This window comes from Gymnogyps californianus, chromosome 4 (genome assembly GCF_018139145.2).
Source record: "Gymnogyps californianus isolate 813 chromosome 4, ASM1813914v2, whole genome shotgun sequence".
Classification (NCBI taxonomy): Eukaryota; Metazoa; Chordata; class Aves; order Accipitriformes; family Cathartidae; genus Gymnogyps; species Gymnogyps californianus.
Window position 1 is genome coordinate 12,784,466 of NC_059474.1, and position 20,368 is coordinate 12,804,833.

At 38.5% G+C, this 20,368-nt stretch overlaps 1 protein-coding gene across 1 annotated transcript in view; it reads right to left on the minus strand.

Moving 5' to 3' along the window:
- SORCS2 (sortilin related VPS10 domain containing receptor 2) overlaps positions 1–20,368 on the minus strand; it is a 388,331-nt gene that overhangs the window by 281,115 nt on the left and 86,848 nt on the right. The gene's annotated exons all lie outside the window — the stretch shown is intronic.

The window sequence follows — 20,368 nt, forward strand, 5'->3', positions numbered from 1 at the left end:
TGGTAAAAGAATGGGTGTTTGGTCCGTCACTGAAAACACAGACTGTACTCATATGGCTGGAAAACCAGCTGGCATAGCAACCTCTGTGTGCATCATCTTCCCAGTAAAGAGAAGTTTTAGGATTAATATGTAGAGTCCTTACTGTTAATACCAAGTATTTAAGAAACAGATACAGCACAGAGCTAAAAGTATACATTTATTTCTCTCTTTATAGTGTGTCATTACTTCAGCATTTTTTCTTTTTTCACAGTCATTAGGAATGCTCTTACTTCATAGTCACACACATTTCCAAAATCCTGGTACACAGGCTTTATTTGGATATTGGTTCTCCTGTTAAAATAAGTTAACAATACTATTTCTCTAAAATGCTGCCAATTGCATCTTAAGCATGACAATGGGTGAGTAACACAAATTCATGGAGACAGGGTTATCAGCCAGAGACTACAGGAAAGGAAAGCAGCTTGCTCAGTTTTGATTTCAGCACCTTCCATGTCATGGGGACTACTGCTTAAGGGAACTTCCTTGCAACTTTATGGCACTAAAAATTAAGAACTTTGCTGAGCAACATCAGGCTTCTCTAATTGACCAGAACAGTTTTGAAATGTACTTCAAGCTGAACAAATAGACTTGTGGAACTGCAGCACTCAAAATGTTTTCCCACAAAGGACACAGAGGTGGAAGACTTGGTTAGTACACATTTATTTCTGCTCAGTATTCTCAGTTTGTAGGATAAGCATAATGGTACATTCCAAGGAGTTTTATGATTTGACTAAACCAACACATTTCTTTTATGACAACTGCATTAACTTGAGTTCCTGGATTTCTTTTTTCCTGCGAAATAGTCTCCAAAAAAGTCTTGTAGAAGATCTAAAACTATTGCCAAAGGAAAAATCAAAAAAACTTAAAAACTGGTGACTAGTCATCACTAAAAGGTCAGGAGACCTCCAGAAACACTGGTCAATTTAGCTGCCTTCCACTCTGTAAAACACACCATTTTAAGACTGATGCTTTAGTTGATGCATCAGCTCTACTGTAACTTCACAGGAAAGCTTTCTATATGCAAATTAAACTACAGCTTAATTACTTTGCATTTTAGTTGTACTGCTTTTTCAGGACATCCCTCCATCACACCCCTCCATCTCTACTAGCTCACTGACTTGAAGAGAGCCCTATTTCTGGGGACTTTCAGTAAAGCGTGAATTGTCCTTCAAGTCTTTCCAGGCTTGTTTTGTTAAACCACTTTTTGTGGAAAATATGTAATTTTGCTGGCATTTCCATCCTACTGTCCAAACATATCAAATTTTAACCTATAGGCAAATTCTTGCCAAACAAGGTCTCAATGACATGACATCAAGGCAGAAAGGTCACACACTGAGAATGCAATAGCGGCTGCATTGTAATTGTTGTTTTGATGGATTGTCTTAGGAGTGGTGTTGTTAAGGCATGAAGTGTTGAATTTTCCTGTTTATCCATAAAAAAAGAAAGCAAAACGACCGCACAAATACTGTGAACTTTACCTTCTGACTATAATTCAGATAAACTGATCATTTCCTAATGGAAAGCCATCTGCTATGCGCACTATATTGCTGTTCCTATCTACTTTGCTTGGATTTAAAAAAGCTGTAATATGGAGCTGAACGATGTTAAAAGCAAGCGAACGGTACAAAGTTCAGAGATTTAACTTATGCAATGGAGATTACTGGAAAAATGGAAAGACGGTTATTTCACACAAAGCATCTAATATAATGAATGGATATAATCCCCCTCAAAAATACCCTAAACAGAAGAACCCTTAAAAAAGTTATCCCGGTCTCTTAAACACAGTCTTGATGCTAACACCCTACAAGCCCGAATGCTATGACTATGTGCCAGGAGTACACTTGTATCATTTTCCTGGTCCTGTGGAGAGATGGTGAAGTGCTTCATATGGAAAATGGCATTCCTGTATGGTTAGATATTGACACAACTACCGTGGAAAATATCCTGGGGAGAAGGAGGAGAAAGAAGGGAAATCCTTGAGAGGCAAGAAGATTTATTGGATAATTTAGTAGGATTTTCTCATCACTAAATTCTATTTTTCTTCTGTCCCTAATCACCTTTCTTCTACCTCATTAAATCCAATTTCACTTCATCATATCTTTCTTTCCTCTCTAATTTCATAGATCATCATGTAATTTCTCTCTCACCAAACAGCATACCCTCTTTTTGCATCATTCTGTCGACATTTACTCTTTTCTACCTTATCATTTTGTTGCCTCATTTCCTGCTCATTACCTCTCTTGCCATAAACTGGTCACTCCCATAATGCTGTCCCCCCATCTTTCTGCAGCACTGTGAAAACACTGTGCATCTCTACTTTGCTCAATTTCTTCCTTTCTTTTAGCCAATTTGTTGACTGAGCCATTTTGAATTTCTTCATTTTTTTTATTTCTAGAAACATATACATATAGAAATGATAAAACCAAGCTATACAATCATTAAATTATATTATAGGGAGTTGCATCCATGCTCCCACACACATTGTTAACTGTATTGTAGGTTCACTGCACAAGAGTAAAAATAAATTTAGTACATCTATGTAGTTTGGACTGATCTGCATTTTATTCATATCCCTGAATTACACTTCATGTTTCAGCAACAAACATTTCAGTAATTCTGCACATTTTCTGATTTTACATAAAGAATGAGACTAGTTGAACATTATGTCATCTTGGGAAGATTCAATGACATACCTGAAGCAGCATTCAATCTTGTCCGCATTGGAAAGACTGAATCCTGTCAAATAATGTCTCAATACCATGTTTTGTACTATGTCCCCCATCTATTCTTAATGAAAGTGAAAATGTTTCTCTACCTACACACAAAAAAATCCTTCTTAGGCCCTGTTCCACATCTCTCAAGGTTGTAAAGGAAAATATGACAAAAGAGACTAACTACCAGCACCAATAATTGTTTTTATCATTTTTGAAAGAGTCCTTAGTCTATCATTTTAGTAGATCCTTTAAATGAGCCAATTATCATCTAAGGCAAAGAAGGGGGCTGGCACACTCCCAAGAAGGGCAAAGCCGCAAATAATCAGACACTATAGGAGGTTTGACTTGTTCCTGTAATAAATACACCTGTCTGTAGGAAGCCAGCTTGGCTTGGGCGTTTGCATTACATTACCATAGGCACAGTACCATGAAAGAGAGCAAACAAAAATCTTCCTAGAAATGGGAGCATGGGAATGCATGCAGAGACACCCCAGCAGGACCCGGATAAGTATCAGCTTCATGACTTTTGGCTCACGCATCGCAAAGGGAGGGCTTATAAACTGCAAGATGAAGCCCTACCAAAGGCCCCCAGATCAGGGGTGTGGGGCAGAGGCAAGGGCTTCATCTGGTCAGTGTGGTCAGGGTTGAGGTGGAGTTTGCAATGTATCTTTGACCTAAGCTGGTGATAGACTACACAGAGTCAGTCTGAAGCCAGGTGTTCCCCCCCACCCAAAAAGTATAAATGCACTTGTGCAATGTGGTCCTGAAGTCCTTAACTTTGATTGCTCTGAGCTGTCCCTGCACAAAGCCAGTTCCCAGGAGATAACATCAATCACCAACCAGTCTGCCAGCTCTTCAGAAAACTATGTTCAATCAATCACCCCCAGTGGTATGGGCAACCTGGGAAAGAGAGTATATACCGACCTCTTCCCTAACTGTATTTAATGAAAGCAGGAAAAGATGTTCAGGGGACAACATTACCAGCAATTGTTAATTAGGGATGACAAATGAATAAAAGATAGTGAGTCTCTTCTGATTTAAAACCAAAATGGACCTAGGGATGTCCAATCATCTGATGATCAACAGAATATTTTCAGTAGGACAAGCAGTATTGTCTGGAACCGGGCTTATTCTCAGTTTGTCTTTGCCAAAAGGCTAAAATGTAAAATATTAATAGCCAGATATTGTCAAAGTGTTCGGATGTTCACATAGGACAGTTTAAACTGTAGCTCACTGTATTTACTAACAGAAATTGGCATGAAATATTTAAGCGTCCAGTTTCAAAATAAACACTGCACGCCTTTTGCAAGAAGCCCGCAAGAAACTCTAATTCCTCTTAGACCCTTCTGATGAATCTGCTTTGTATACAGAGGACTGACTGGACATGGCTACAGAAGGATGCAAGTCCAAAGCATCTGCAGACATGTAAAACGGTTTCAAGAACATAATAATAGGCGAAGGCAAAATAAATTTTAGTCAAATTCATAGGTTCAAAAATGCAGTATGTAAATAAATGGGGTTCTGGGGCAGGCATGTCATTCCCACTATTCTTTCTTCCTGCTGAAAGTGCTCCATCTGTTTATGTTACTACTTCTTAACTGTCAGACAAAATTTTACTATTATTACCATCCTTATTAACATACCATCGCCTTAAAATCAATGCTCAAATTCCCTGGTTCTCGAGGACAGTGTTACAACCTTGATGAAGAGACAACTAATGACCATCAGAAGGGCTTGCTGCACAGTACATACAATTAATTCACTTTACCATTCTTTTTCCCTTGAGTTTTCTGCAAGAACATTTTAAACAATGACACTCCAGTATCACTTGTTACTTTTATGTTCCCAGTTGTTTCTGAATAGGATACATTCAACCAGTAACAAATCTGATAACATGACACTGCAGAAATGCAGGCTAGCCAGCTGTCTGGCAAAGGCTGTACCTGCATGAAGCTGATCCAGAGGTAAACATTTTATTTAAGTGAGAAATAACAATGTCAATGCTAAATATACTGTTGATATTGACTAAAATCAATAATAACACGCAAAAAAAAGTTACAGTGTGACACTGCACTGGGAATCCCAAATATGTAAAATTACCAAGTCAGGTTTCTCTAAAGTAGGATTTTACACAACTGTTTTTAATAATGAATTTGGGGCCTAGTTTGTTTAATTCTTTAGTTTATTTTTGTTGCATTAAAACTGTTTCACCTTTTCAAGCTTCCACCACCACAACCACAATGCCTATCAATTCATTAATCATCATCAGTTCATGCCTTGATAACACAGTGTAAAAGCGGAGAGTATTGGGATATGTTCGACAGAAAACAAACTCCAACACCAAGATCACAAAGTAAGGACCACCGATGAACCAAAAGAAGGCAGGATCATGGAAGCAGGACAGGGTGCCAGATATCAAAGTAGTAAAAAAATTCTTTAAAAATAATCTTATTTACTACTGTGCACTTGGTGTCTGTCTGCAGGCTAGGCGATGTGGTTGTAGCAGGCCTAGTATGACCACCGGCTAATGAGAGTGATTTATCTCATAGTTGTATTTGCACTTAAAAGAAAAACTGGGAGAAAATTCCTGTATTTGTAATATCTCTGTAAGATTTTAAGTTAACTCACATAAAATCATACTGATCATATGTAAAATGTGGGTGCAGAAAAAAACACAAAATAAATCAATTCCAGTTTGTTCTGTACTGTATTTTCCCGTCAAGGGTCTAATGTTATGTTTTATCATATTTAACAATGTACAACTCTATTGGAATCAACTTAACTAATGAGATGTCAAAAATATACTTTGTTGCATTTATCTAAGTTAGTAAGAAATTCAAAATTCCTTTAATGACAAACGAATATATTTTCATTTTGCTGTCAAAGAGTCTTTGAGGTTCTACTATAAGTGAATGCATCTGTTGCATTAAAATTCTTGTGTAACGCTACATTCATCACTTGCTTTAGAAAAAAACTTCTCAGCCATAAAACTCCTTCATCTGGACATAAAAATGTAGAACACCAAGGACAGAAATAGGAAGAAGAAATCATTTAGATATAAAGATACAATAGTAAAACCTGATGCACTGCTACATTAAAACGTATTGGTGCTCAACTTTATTTCTGAGTTTGCCGTACCAGTAGCTAGTGATTAAAAAGCAAAAAATAAAGATTCATTACACTTGAATACTATACAGCAAGAAAACCAATATAATTCCAAATATCTCTGCTCCTGATTTTATCTATATAATAAAGAAAACTTTCATATTTCAGGGCATAAGCACATAGAGCATGTGAAAATCAACATACAGATGGCATCAGTCAATTCAGAGCCAATACATTGACAGCTTCTCTGAAGAATGGATTTTGTCTGGAGACAGATACTAGATTCAACAGTCTCGGATAAATTCTTATACAGGACTGTCGTGGTTTAACCCCAGCCAGCAACTAAGCACCACACAGCCGCTCCCTCACTCCTCTGTCCCTCCCAGTGGGACGAGGAGGAGAATCAGGGAAAAAAGTAAAACTTGTGGGTTGAGATAAGAATGGTTTAATAACTACAATAAAATAAAATATAATACTAACAATAATAATAATGAAATATAATAATAATAATAGTAATGAAAAGGAATATAACACCAAAAAAAATGAAAAAAAGAAAAAAAAGAACTAAAACCCAAGGAAGAAAAACAGCGATGCACAATGCAATTGCTCACCATCCACTGACTGATGCCCAAGCAGCGATCCACCCCTCCCGGCCAACTCCCCCCAGTTTATATACTGGGCATGACGTTCCATGGTATGGAATACCCCTTTGGCTAGTTCAGGTCAGCTGCCCCGGCTGTGCTCCCTCCCAGCTTCTTGCACACCTGCTTGCTGGCAGAGCATGGGAAACTGAAAAGTCCTTGGCTTAAGATAAGCGCTACTTAGCAACAACTAAAACATCGGAGTGTTATCAACATCATTCTCACACTAAATCCAAAACACAGCACTGTACCAGCTACTAAGAAGAAAATTAACTCTATCCCAGCTGAAGCCAGGACAAGGACCAAGAAGACGGAAATCCACCCCATGGGACTTTGAATTGCATTTGTACAGAGGAAATAAAAATTCAGTGAAACAAATGCAACATCTGTGCTTCAACCTTGGAAAATATTTTGGATTTAGGGCCCAACAGTACCAGTCCATATTCAAACATCATACAAAAGCCCTCTAGCCTACCGGGCATGCGAACTGACAGTCAATATTGTGGCAACCACTGAATGAAATGAGTGAAAATACAGAGGCAAATGGGTTCTCATTTCTCACAAGCATAAGAAGATGACAGAATTTAAACAACACCATTTTCATATTTTACCATGCAACTTAGATTTCCTCAAGAATGCAGAAACTTTGAAGTCTACCATAGAGAAAATGTTAATTGGTGTAAAGAATTAACTTGTCACTGCTGTTTTCTAAAAGCATGTGAACAAAATATCAGTGGGGAGAAGGGGAGGGATGCAATTTTCATTCTGCAAGATGTACATTAAATCTACTCTCCTTTCAGGTCATATTCTTTGTACTTTTAAAGCTACATTCATAGTTGTCTATATTCTGTTTTCCTTTCAAAGCTTTTTCTTCAGCCACAACTTTATATGCCTCTGGTGCATCAATATTTTCGTAACAGTATAGGGCTGGCATTTGCTATTTTCATTCATTCTGTGCAATATCTTATTATTCAAACATGGTCATGAATCCCTGTGGGCTTACTGACAATCTTAACTAAGAGTAGGGCTATAAGTATTTAAATCTCTGAAACTGTCAATTTATTTGGAGAAAACTGTTGAAAAAACATGCAATTTATGCCATTGGAGGCTCCTTATTTTCCATAAAGAATTTACATGAGCACTGAAACAACAAGCCAATCTTCCCTACACCAAGAGTAATTAAAAACACAAAATCCATAAGGAGTACCAATCTCATATAAAAGACAAATTTAGATTAATCAAGTCATTGAAGAGGTGGGAGGCAAGATGACAACACAATGTTGTTTCCTAAAACTTGAAGTATTTTGTGATATGAATCTTAATAACCCTGTAGTGTGCCTCATGGACAAGATTAGTCCAAGGCTTGTAATTCTACAAGTGGAGAGCTGGAGGAGTGGCAGCAATAACACTCCTGCTATGGAGGGAAGTTCTGGGCTCAGAAGGTCCTAGTTCTGTCACCAGGGATTAGTTCTGTGGCCTCAGATTGCTTAATTTCTCTGTTCTTCAGCTTTGCAGCTGTAAATGGGGGTAAAATTTTGGTTTTTCCCAATCACAACTCCTCTTGCCTGATGAGAACACAAAGTCAGAGTTGCACACAGACACACACATAATACTTGAACATACCTAGACACACTGGCATAGAGGACTCCCTCTCCCACACAGAAGCACTTCATGTCAATGTATACTAAGAAATATTAACTAATGGGCATCGACTTAGTAGTACAGCACATGGGAATCAACATTGTTTTCACAGCTAACAAAACTATTTTCCTCAGAGTATAGTTCTACTCTACTATGAAAACAAAGGAATATTAAATGATTTAATTGCATATGGCCATATTTCTTCCTCTTGAGATGAGTGTCTAGCTTGGTGATTGTATTGGGTTTGCGTGGCAAGGGTTTGGTAGCAGGGGGGCTACAGGGCTGGCTTCTGTGAGAAGCTGCTAGAAGCTTCCCCTATGTCCGATAGAGCCAATGCCAGCAGGTTCCAAGACGGACCCGCCGCTGGCCAAGGCCGAGCCCATCAGCAATGGTGGTAGTGCCTCTGGGATAACATAGTTAAGAAAGGGAAAAAGTTACTGCACAGCAGCAATTGCAGCCAGAGAGAGGAGTGAGAATATGTGAGAGGAACAACTCCGTAGACACCAAGGTCAGTGAAGGAGGAGGGAGAGGAGGTGCTCCAGGTGCCGGAGCAGAGATTCCCCTGCAGCCCGTGGAAAAGACCATGGTGAGGCAGGTTGTCCCCCTGCGGCCCATGGACGTCCACGGTGGAGCAGATATCCACCTGCAGCCCGTGGAGGACCCCACGCTGGAGCAGGTGGATGCCTGAAGAAGGCTGTGATCCTGTGGGAAGCCCACGCTGGAGCAGGCTCCTGGCAGGACCTGTGGGTCTGTGGAGAGAGGAGCCCATGCTGGAGCAGGTTTGCTGGCAGGACTTGTGACCCCGTGGGGGACCCACGCTGGAGCAGTCTGTTCCTGAAGGACTGCACCCCGTGGAAGGGACCCATGCTGGAGCAGTTTGTGAAGAACTGCAGCCTGTGGGAAAGACTCACATTGGAGAAGTTCATGGAGGACTGTCTCCCGTGGGAGGGACCCCATGCTGGAGCAGAGGAAGAGTGTGAGGAGTCCTCCCCCTGAGGAGGAAGGAGCGGCAGAAACAACGTGTGATGAACTGACCGCAACCCTCATTCCCCATCTCCCTGCACTGCTGAGGGGGAGGAGGTAGAGAATTTGGGAGCGACGTTAAGCTCAGGAAGAAGGGAGGGGTGGGGGAGAGATGTTTTTAAGATTTGGTTTTATTTCTCATTATCCTACTCTGATTTGACTGGTAATTAATTAAATTAATTTTTTTCCCCCAAGTCGAGTCTGTTTTGCCCATGACAGTAATTGCTGAGTGATCTCTCCCTGTCCTTATCTTGATCCACAAGCCTTTCATTATATTTTCTCTCCCCTGTCCAGCTGAGGAGGGGGAGTGATAGAGCGGCTTTGGTGGGCACCTGGCATCCAGCCAGGGTCAACCCACCACAGTGATCTTCTCTGCCTTCCCACCAATACTGCTTTTCTCCATCTGTGAAAATATACAATTTTGGACTGATCCGCCTTGGAAAGAAGAGAGCCTGTATTTTAAAAGAACACTGCTAGAATACTTAAGAGGATATTACAGAAAAGAAGGACCATGTATAGACTGTATCACTGAGGAGGTCTCTCCTTTGGTACTATTATCGCTATCTCTAGAAAGAGGGATTTATAAATCTGGCAGATATTGAAGGGTTCAGTTCTACCATTCCTCCTGTTATATACCCTACTTTCATCTACCCTTACACACTAATCTCCTTCTAAATCTTCCTTCTTTTTCCCTGTTTCACCTCTACAGCTGAAAGAACATCACCTCTTGGAATAGAGTGTGTGTTAAACTACACTTTGTATGGAGTACTACTGTCTTCCTCTGTAATTGCATTCTTTTACTTCACCTGTACAGAAAATGGTGTGTTTGCTTATAAATGGACAATATCTTGTTCTACTACAACAGTCAAATATCATAAAAATATTACATATTGTACACAAAAAGAAAATGAAATGTTAAAATTAAAAAGGCCAACATGCTTTTGGTATTGCAGATGTAATTTTTTCAGAACTATTCTAATCAGTGGATTTCAAAGAGTGGCATTTCTGCTTATTCTTGTGTAAATTTTATGCCCTTTTCCTTTCTTCACAACCAATTAGTTTATGTAACAAAGTTCTTTGCCCCTGCAGAGATTAAGATTTCAGTGTAAAGTCTTATGGAATGGAGAACTGCACAAATATTCAGATGACAAGTATTGTTTAAAGTTGTAACATTAAGAAACGTGCCAATGTTTTCAAGAGACCAGACTTCATAACTCTTCAGCAATAACTGGAATATGTTTTCAGCTTCCTAGGAAAATGGTATCTTTATCAACATTTAACTTTTTTTAATGTCACAAGCTGTATTACCCCATTAATCAAATTGATAGTGGTGGCTTGAATTTCACATTAAAATCAACAGTAATAACTATACAACCATGGAGAAATTCTAGATTGCATGTCAGTCATTCTCTGAAGTAAACACAGCATATCATTCACTGCATTTCATTTAGAAATCATTCAAAATGTCTGTTCTAAAATCTTCTAAATCAAGATTCAGGAGTCGTGCCAACAGTACATTTTATCTGAAATGCTCCTGCTGACAAAATACCTTGTTTGTTTCCATTGGGCTGAGAATAAAAGTAGCTGTAAGATAATTTTTAAATAGTTAAAAAAGGGAATCACCTTTCACACATGTTCAAGTTAAAACAGAGAAGTGAAACACCCCATCTATTAGTCCATAATAACATGACTCGTTTAGTGATGGTAACATGCTCAGAGCTGCATGCAAAAGAAATGAAGACAGGAACCCCGCCTCAAGGCAGCTATAATCACATACAAGACAGACACATAAGACATTAGAGAGCTGAAGATGACTTTATCTCAAACTGTAAATCATTTTAAGAATACCTAAAATCATTTACATGGCTTATCAGTATCAATCACACACAGGAGACGAGTTCTCAGAAAGGGTATGAATGAAGAGAGCTTATTTCTCCACTGAATGGGGAAAATCTTCCAGGTGTAAATAAGAGATCAAAGTTCAGAGTGGAAAAATAAAACAAAGAGAAATGATTTAATATTAAGAGCATGCTGTGGAAATAGAAAGTGAGAAAATCAGAAATGTAAACAGCAGCAGAGAGCAGAATTTAAATGGATGACATTAGTTTTGCTAGCAGAGATCCAGGGAAAAAGAAAGTGAGCAGTGGTGAGGGCAGGAGGAGGGATGAAGAATGGAGAGAGGCCAAGGGCATGTCAACAGAAATGAAGATAAGGAAAAAAAGTTCTAGTTCTGGGGACAGCAACGTAATTCCACGCAAGAAATTACAGTTGAAAAAAATGCAAAAAAATCCCAGAGGCTGAAGGAAGAGAATGTAAAAAGAAACTCCTCTTGTATATAGGACCTTTCCCTTAGTATTTATTGCCACAACAGGAGACTCATCTGTAGATATTGATCCATAGGTATGTTGGGTAATTGAAACTTTAATTTACAATTATTGTTCCTTGTATTAGAAAGGTCACTTCATCTCTGTCAGCTTCTGCTTTCTCCAACATTATTTACACTTGTTTTCAACAGCTGGAGAATATTTTCTGTATGTAGCAAACAGAGTAGATTAAGATTTACTGTACATGGGCCTAATAAGTTAAAAACTTTCTGCTATGAACAGAGGAGTGTGTAGGTGCTATATTTGCATTTTTATCAGAATTTTCTATTTCATACAGCAATTTATATGAGTCTAGAGAGAAAATTAGTAAGTACCTATTATGCTTTAGCATAAAACAGAGCTAATGACTGTGTAAGGCTGCTAAAACCATGAAAAAGACTATTTCATATACGAGAGTGCTATTTGCTAAGGGAGAATTATATTGTTTGGATCAATGGCTAGAATGAATTCAACAAATTAATGTATTTTAAAGCTTCTTTTCAGTGCCTCATTTTTTCTGTTCCTCCATAAGGTACTGATCTTTCCTGGAGAAAGGAAACTTGCAGGACCCCTGCCCTGACCAGAGCAGCAGTTCTTATGTTCTTTCCTGAGCAAAATTAGGACATCCTGAGCAAAAAAAGATGACACATTCTGGAGAGAAAGGCTGCTTAGAGGCTGTTAAACTTCAGATTTACTGGAAGTGGATGGAGGAACTGGCAAATGCCCTTGCTAGTGATCTTGCAGTTTTACTGAAATGGGTCAGGATATTTATAAATCTTTAAAAAGTAGAGGTATTCCAAAGAAAATCAAACCTGAGGCCAAGAGAAACAGATACCAAGTCCTATCCCAGTTTACTGCTAACGAGTGCACACAAGTTCTCCAGCTATAAAAGGGAGCTCGAGAAAACAAACAATATATGCCACAGAGTCTTCTGAGCTAGAAATTTGAAAAAACCCACAAATTAGGAAGTCATTCGTATTTCCAATAGAGTTTTCTAAAACATGTTTTCTGATATTCCAGAGCTATATCGAGTTCAGACTATTAACATGCCCTATCCAGGTCTATCCCTTCCCTTTTGGGATCACTGGCAAGTGTTAAGCCTAGAGAAACTACTGGGATGTCTAACAGAAGAGTTGAGCAAGGGTCCTTTAAACATTTTTCCCCTTCCCAAGGGAAACGGATTACAAAAGCTATGGATGGGTTTTGACAGTCACCTGGGGGCTGCATGTAAATCCCAGCCCAAAGCTCCGTTTTCCTAATTACAGCAAAGAGTCATCCTGTGTCTTTTGGAATTAATGGTATCCTAAAGCCTAAAATGAAAATACAGCCTTCTGATTAAAATCCTAAGGGTAGAAAAAAATATTGAACAGCCAACTTAGATTAGAAAAAGTCAGCCTTCCCAAAACAAAAACTTGAAGTTCATTAATAAAGGTGGAAAGAATTTCATGTATCTGACAGAATAGTGGTTTCACTTGAATTTTAAAAGGGGGGATGAAAATTTACTGTTGGCTGACCTCAGATGCCTCAAGTTAGGACTTTATCAGTTTTAAGAAAAAGTAAGATGGAGTCTAGGTATAGAATATAGCAACTGATATTACATGACTAACTGGCTGTAGTAAAGCAAGGAAAATCTATCAGTAATTTATTTTATAAAGGTCAGCCAGAGCCTCCTCTGTATCTGGGTTTTACCCACATCATTGTTCTTCACTTTAGAAATTCCAGCTGCAGTTGAATTTCATGCAGCTGAATCCCATTTCTGTTATGAATGGGTATGACCGGCATTTCCGAAAGGAGATTCTAACTGCTCAAGTCTTCCTGTTACTTAGAGTTTTGACAACTTTCCTGGATTTGCTGCAGGTAATGGTCCTTGTGGATACGGGTCTAAGAAGCTCTTACTCACGTGGCACTGCGGTCAGTGGCTCTCACATCGTAGCTGCTTTGATGACTTCTTGTGCAGATGTGATTCCCCACTGGTTTAGAGCCTTAATAACTGAACTCAAAGTTACTCTTCTGTAAAACATGTTATGAGATGCAGCCCATTTCAACACAAGCGCAATGTGTCACTGCAATAAATTACTTGGCAATTTATGTTCTACGTGGCATTTATATAGGCTTCTCAGCTGAGAAGTGAGCTTGCATATTAAAATCAGCAATCAAGTAAGGTTTGGGGGTTTCTGACTTTGCCATGCCAAAAGTGGGACTCATCTTGCCAAACATTATACCTCTACAGTGTAAATGCCACCTGAGACAGTCACCTGGGCTCGCTTTATCACCATGGAGGAGAAACAGGCATACGAGGGCTCTGGTTTGGAAAGCTGCTTTAGGGTTATGTTAATAGCACACAGACAATCTTAATACAAACACATATAAAACAGAAATCCAGACAACGAACATCGACATCTACATTGTTGACATTTAGATTAGATCACAAAGTATCTGATGGCAATACCCTTACACCAAAAAGCAGGTTTTGGCCAATATTGCCAACTTATTCCTATTTATTTAAATTACTTAATTGGAGTAAAAACACCAAAACGTGGCCTCAAATAACTTTGACCATTTTATGTTTAGAAACTTCCTGTGCCTGCAATGCTTTCTTACACCACTACAACCCATGAGATATTTTCCCATTCTGAAAATCAGGTGGGAGCTGTTGCCTGGATGTTGACAGTGAGCCCTAGAAACGTGGTACGCATTCACAAGCTCTCCAGACATCAATCCACAGACGCTTTTTTCTCAGAAGCACTTGCAAAGAAGATCCACCCTGAAGGACTGGATAATTTTACAATTACAATTCTCAGCCATTTGTGAGCTGCCTGCTTCAGTTACACTGAGAGCATTTTGCTTATTAAAGCAACTGTATGAAGTGCAGTGTAAGAAGCTTAACTCTCATTTCATTTCCATCACACTGTATTGTGTGAACTCTACAGAGCTTGCAGTGAATCATGACCAGATCCTCAAAGGGATGCAGTTAAAAAATCTGGACCCTAGATGTTTTAGCAAAAGGCAGATTACTTAAAATGCTGTTAATTAACCCAGAATATGGAGTAAACTTAAATAAATATGCTTCGTAACTAAAATTCTGTAACAAAAAGATAGGAGAAATATTCCAATATTTGTAAGAACATTTCAGTATGTGAAAATACTAAGAGAAGGCTGCCAAATAATCAAGGTGCTGAATATTTGTTTCATCTCTGAAATGGGTAAAAAAGTAAGTATACGCCTTAAAAGACCCTACAAGGAGGGCACTGAAAATGAAATAAAGGTAGTCTTGAAAATGTGTACTACGCTGAGATGTGTAATTAGAATTTTTAATGCTAGGAAGACTTACATCACCAGATGGCTTAAAACCTTAATCCTTTTATCATTTCATGGCATCTATTACAGACATCTGGAAGAACCAATGGAGGTGGGAAAACAGAGAGACAGAGTTCACTGAAGAATTAAAGCCTTTCTCCATCATAGTAAGACACAACAGAAGGAAGGTGTTAAATTATTACTAGTGTACATACACATATTTAACTGAATTATAACTGAAGGTATGTCCAGAAGAAGGTAATTCTTCTCTGAGCGGCAATCCCATGACTGTAAAATTATTTTCTAAGACCTTTTTCCATCTGGGATTATAAACATTTATCCCCTAAAATCATGACCTCTGTATAAATTAGAGCTCTCGTCTGTCGCACAGACTTTTGACCACCCACACTTCATGGACTTTTCCCTTCTCTCCCAGACAGAATGAATGTAATTTATACTTTCATTGTTTAAAAGATAGATATGATTTTAGTTCAATTTATGGATACATTTGAAACTTGAGTGCTGTGACTCTAAGCCCGTGTGTAGACTAGATTAGGGCAAGCAGACTCCTGTAGAGCACAATTGTTTTTCCATTCAGAAACTATAAAGGCAGAAGTAAGTAATCTGTTTATAGATTTTAAAAAGGACCTAAAATTCTAAATGCTTACCCCAACCCTCCCCTAACACTCTCCATCTGTCTTCTCAGTGCTTTGCTTTCTATCTTGTAATTTTAGGAATCCCATGGTTATCTTTCCTTTCTTGAAAAGAAATAAAAATTAAATAGAACGAACAATATTAACTGCAACTGTTGATCGTGACAAAGTTGAAATGTCTTCATAGGTGACAAATGAGTCTCCTCAGACAGAAAGAAATTCTTCTTACTAAGAGCTGAAAAGCAGAATTCCTGTCTCCCAACCACACAATGCTTAGAGCTTCTCTCTCCAAATAATGTGTGTTTTTAATGAGAGAGAAGTATGGAAAAAAATGCACAACCCACAGTATGTGCTGGTAAAAAGAAAGTAGAAATAAGTCTTAAAGCCAGATAATTTTTGCATCAACCCAATTCCTATTGAAATTAATGAGGAATCTCTCCACTGGCTTCTAAAGATGACAGACATGTTGTAGTGTTTTAGGAACAAATTGCGTTTCACCACAGTTTTGGAATTCAAACAAATGGAAACACCGGTAAATGAGAACAAGTCTAATTGGAAACAAATTAATCAATTGTCGATGTCTTAGAAATACACTAACTGATGGAAACTTACTCTCTTTTGAAATTACAGCCAAATTAATGGGAAATATTAATGTTTCTTACTAAATCATAATAGCCATGTCCTTATAACTTTCATTCATAATGGACCATTTGGGGGATTATGAATGAGGGCCGTACACCTCTATCCATGCTCATGGATTACAGATACTAAAACTGGTTTGCAGGGAAGGAAGCCTCCACTGTTTTATTTTCTTCTCAAATTTCCACTTCTCCCATCTTTTCTTAAAGTTGAAACTCTAGAAAATTATAGTTAACAGCCATTTAAATCATAAGAAAACAAAAAATTTTATGACAACTGTCTCTGTTGGCTTCAGTAAGCTTCCACAAACATGAGAAATTTTGGCCTCCCTGAAAGCAACAGGTCTTTTGCAATTGCCATTGTCTTCTACAGCAAACTCCAAGTAGAAGAGGAAAGGAGATATATACCTTAGTTATATTTTTTTAGATATATATCCAACTAACAACACCGAGTACAATTAAAACTGGTTGAACGGCATATTTTATAACACATGACATAAAAATAAGTGAAATTATCCTTAAAAAATACAAATGAAAGAAAGTGGTCTTTTCCCATAACCACCATGTTTGGAATGCAGAGTGGACAGCCATCAAGGTTGGGCATTGTCATTTCTTCCTTAATTTGATGCCTAATAGTGTATTTCACAAAACAAAAGAAACCTTCACAAACATAATTGTAATATGACTTCTTAACAGCAGAGATGCAGAGATGAAGGTACTGCATCTCTACATTAGGTTACACTGTTGAGATTTACTTTACCAGTATCAGCATTACTGAAAAAGACTGCATTTTTAATAGGCAATAAACTACACATTCGTAGAAATGTGAAGCATAAGCAAAACAGTGTGAAGAGAAAATCAGAAAAAAATCTGTCTGTCCAGATTAGTAGGACTGGAAAGTTTCTGCCTAACAATACAATGAAGACACAACGAGTTCATATTTAAATCCTCTGCAATTTCAATTTCAAGACCATTTTTCAAAAAATCCTCTATAAACGCCTCACATTTTTGAAGCTTGTTAGGATAACTATGGGTTCAAAAGCAAGTTTCTAGCGCATGTTTCTGATCCTTTGATAGTGTTTCCTCATAATATCCTAATACAATGGCACTTCCTTTGAGCATTTCTCTCATATTCTTCAAGTAAAGTTATTCCTAATACCACATTTCCAATGTCTGCATTGGGGGAATTTCATTTTCATAATGAGGGATCTGAGAATTCAGAACTCTGAATTATGCCTGCAAATTTATATTCAACTTAACTTCTTCTTTACATCTGATTCAAGGTGAATATCTTATTAATCTTAGGACTACAGTGGAAAAAAAAACAGTTGAAAGACAGGAGTGGTTCTTAGGGCTTTTACATATGACAGAGTGAGGAAAAAGTGGTGCAATTACCTGACTTGAGACAGGTGTCTTCCTAATAACAGGCCTTGAGATGCTTCATAGGGAGCCTCCGTTGAAAAGCTTCATCAGGATGCTATACACGAGCTTCTACAAAGGGCATCTCTTGTTATTGTTCTAAATATTTCTAATAAAAACCCTAAAACTGCCCAATGATAATGAGACATGAGATCCTATTGTACGCTTGCCAATATTAAACAGGGAACCTCCTGGAGCTGAGAAAAAAGCATTATGTTTCACTTTATCCCACAAGACTAGGGTCTGAAATTAAAGGTCAGACCCATTATTTCACATCAGTGCTAAAGGCAGGAGAATTTATTCACTATAGAATTAAACATTAACCAGATGCTTCACCGGGCATATGACTGTTCATAATTTAGCAGACAGTAAGAGAAAGTAGAAATCTGAGAGCACCCTGTAAAAGCTGATGCTGTCTCCAATCTTTTGCTGGACTACAGAAAGAGGCTGGGGGAGCTAAGAAGTTATTTGCATTTTCAAAACCAACCTTTTTAGCATCGCCCAGCTCTGGCTGCAATTTGTGCAGTACATCAACTATGAGGACAAAGAGGGCTCATCTGCATATCTTGACAAGTGGCAAAATGGCACAAAGCCTAAAATTACTTGAGTTACCTTTATATGTAGTATGGTTAAACAATATGAACTCCCCGTGTTTTCCCTCCTTCTCTCACCTGGAAGATGAGCAAACAGAGCAGTAAAATATTCCGTGTTGTCTAAAAATGCTATACTTCAGGTGTTGCTTCCCTCTCTTTTGTTTTTCTTTGCCTACTAGATCCATATGGTCTAAATAGTTTCGAATCTAACTGGTCTGCCACCTAGCTTTTGCCCAAACGTTCCATAATATTTCCATCTCTAGCCCCCTGTAGCCTAGATACTGAACCACTGAGATCAATGTGGTCAGATTTAGGCCAAAAAACAGTAATATCACTCTCTACACAGTCATCTCAGCCTGTTTTCAGCTGGGTTGCTTTCTTCATCTTCCCATTTATCCAGCCTATAAAATTCAGTCCCATGCTAGCCTTCGATCGGGTTAAAGGTCAGAATTTTAGAAAACTTAATCTAATGCAATTTTATAAATTTAGAAGGATGACCTCCTTCCTGTTAACATTCTTGTTCTCATGCTCTGACAAGAGCATCATTTCACACAACTGCCCTCTTCTGTATTCGAATGTATAACATCTATAGAGCTCAGACATTGCTTCAGTTGCCTTACTAGAAACGGCAAGTAACTCTTCTGAACTAAACAGATTGACGCTAAATTTGTATCAGGTTAACTGAAAGCATAATTGAGGCATATAAGATTTTACCAAAAAAACCCCTACAACTTATATTCTGGGAAATGTGTACAAAAGTACTCAACGCCAAGGCCTTAGCACAGGAGAGCTTTACACAGCATGTAACTCTTAATTCCCTTCAGTTCTTGTTGCACCTGTCTCCTCTTGCTCTTGAAAAGTGATGTATTTGCTTTCTGCTCCAATGGATGAGCAGAGCTGCTCCATCCATAACCGTGTCATTACATTTCCAGCTCTTAGACGCTTCTTGGATACTCCCTCAGGCATTACATATTGTTGTAGAGCATGACCCATTTCCATAATCTGCTTTTTCCACTGTTGTCTCTCCAAAGGGGACATGTTCTCCTTTTGTCTGAGAATCTGCAGTAGATCTCCCATGCATATCCAAAATGTTCTTCTTGCCTACAAGTTTCATCACTGGCTCACTCATAATGGCGTACCAGCACCATTACTCTGACAAACAAAAGGACTTTTGTGACAGTCAAAGGTTTCCCTAGTGATCTAAGGCTGACTTAGCCTTAGTCCCAAATGTGCAGATTGTAAAATGATGACAAATTGATTCTGTACCAATGCATGTACATCATGCATAGCATCTTAATAGGCTGTTTTTGAAAGCAATCGCTTAGGTATTTCGATCATTTTTACAGATACACTTTGAAATCAGTGAAGAAAGCATTTTTTCCCCTTAAAAACATGTCAGAAAACATTACAGTTTCCCCGTCTGCTCAAGAGAAGTAAGGTACGTGCATCCAAACGTGATTTAACAGAGCACACTATTGGTAACTCTTCTCATTTTAGGGCCCAGTTCTGCCTTTCTCCCATGTAATGCTATCAGGGTGTCATTATCCATGCACTATGGCCGGTCTTGAAACCACCGTAAGCAGGCAGGAGCACACACGTGCAGCGCAACATACCCCAACCTGCCTCACCACCAGACGTGATTACAGAACATGTTTTGGTCTGGAAACCAGGAGCATGAGGATTTAAGATGGCAGTTTTACTCACAGCTTCTTCTCTTACAGGGAACTGGACATTAGTCTTTGTGACACTAAAGGCAGGGTCTATCTGCTGTTTAATTTTTCCTCTCAATTTATCTTCCAGCTCATTAATCCGTTTCCCAGCAACCTGTCCCCACTTTCTATTCTTACATGCAATTCTCTGAGCTCCTGCTGGGAGGCATCCATCTTTCAAAGCAGCCAAGCTTTAATTTCTTCTTGTCTAGCTTGAGCCACATCAATCCTCCTCCCTTTTTTCTGTCCTGCAAATTCAAGACTTGTTCTCAGATTAAGAAAATGGTGCTGGAATCAGGACAACTAGCCTGAGTAATGGACACCCTTCCTTAGAGAATAAGCTTCCAAGTAGCTAGAAAAGGAACGCCCCATTTTCTAGTAGAAAAATGATAACACCTCAATAAATAGAGCCTCATTTGGCATGGCAATTCTTCAGAGAACAGAGCAAGTGTCTTCAGTGGCAAAGCACCTTCTAGAACACAATGTATAAAAACATTTTAAAATGATCCCATCTAAAAAACTAATATACATAC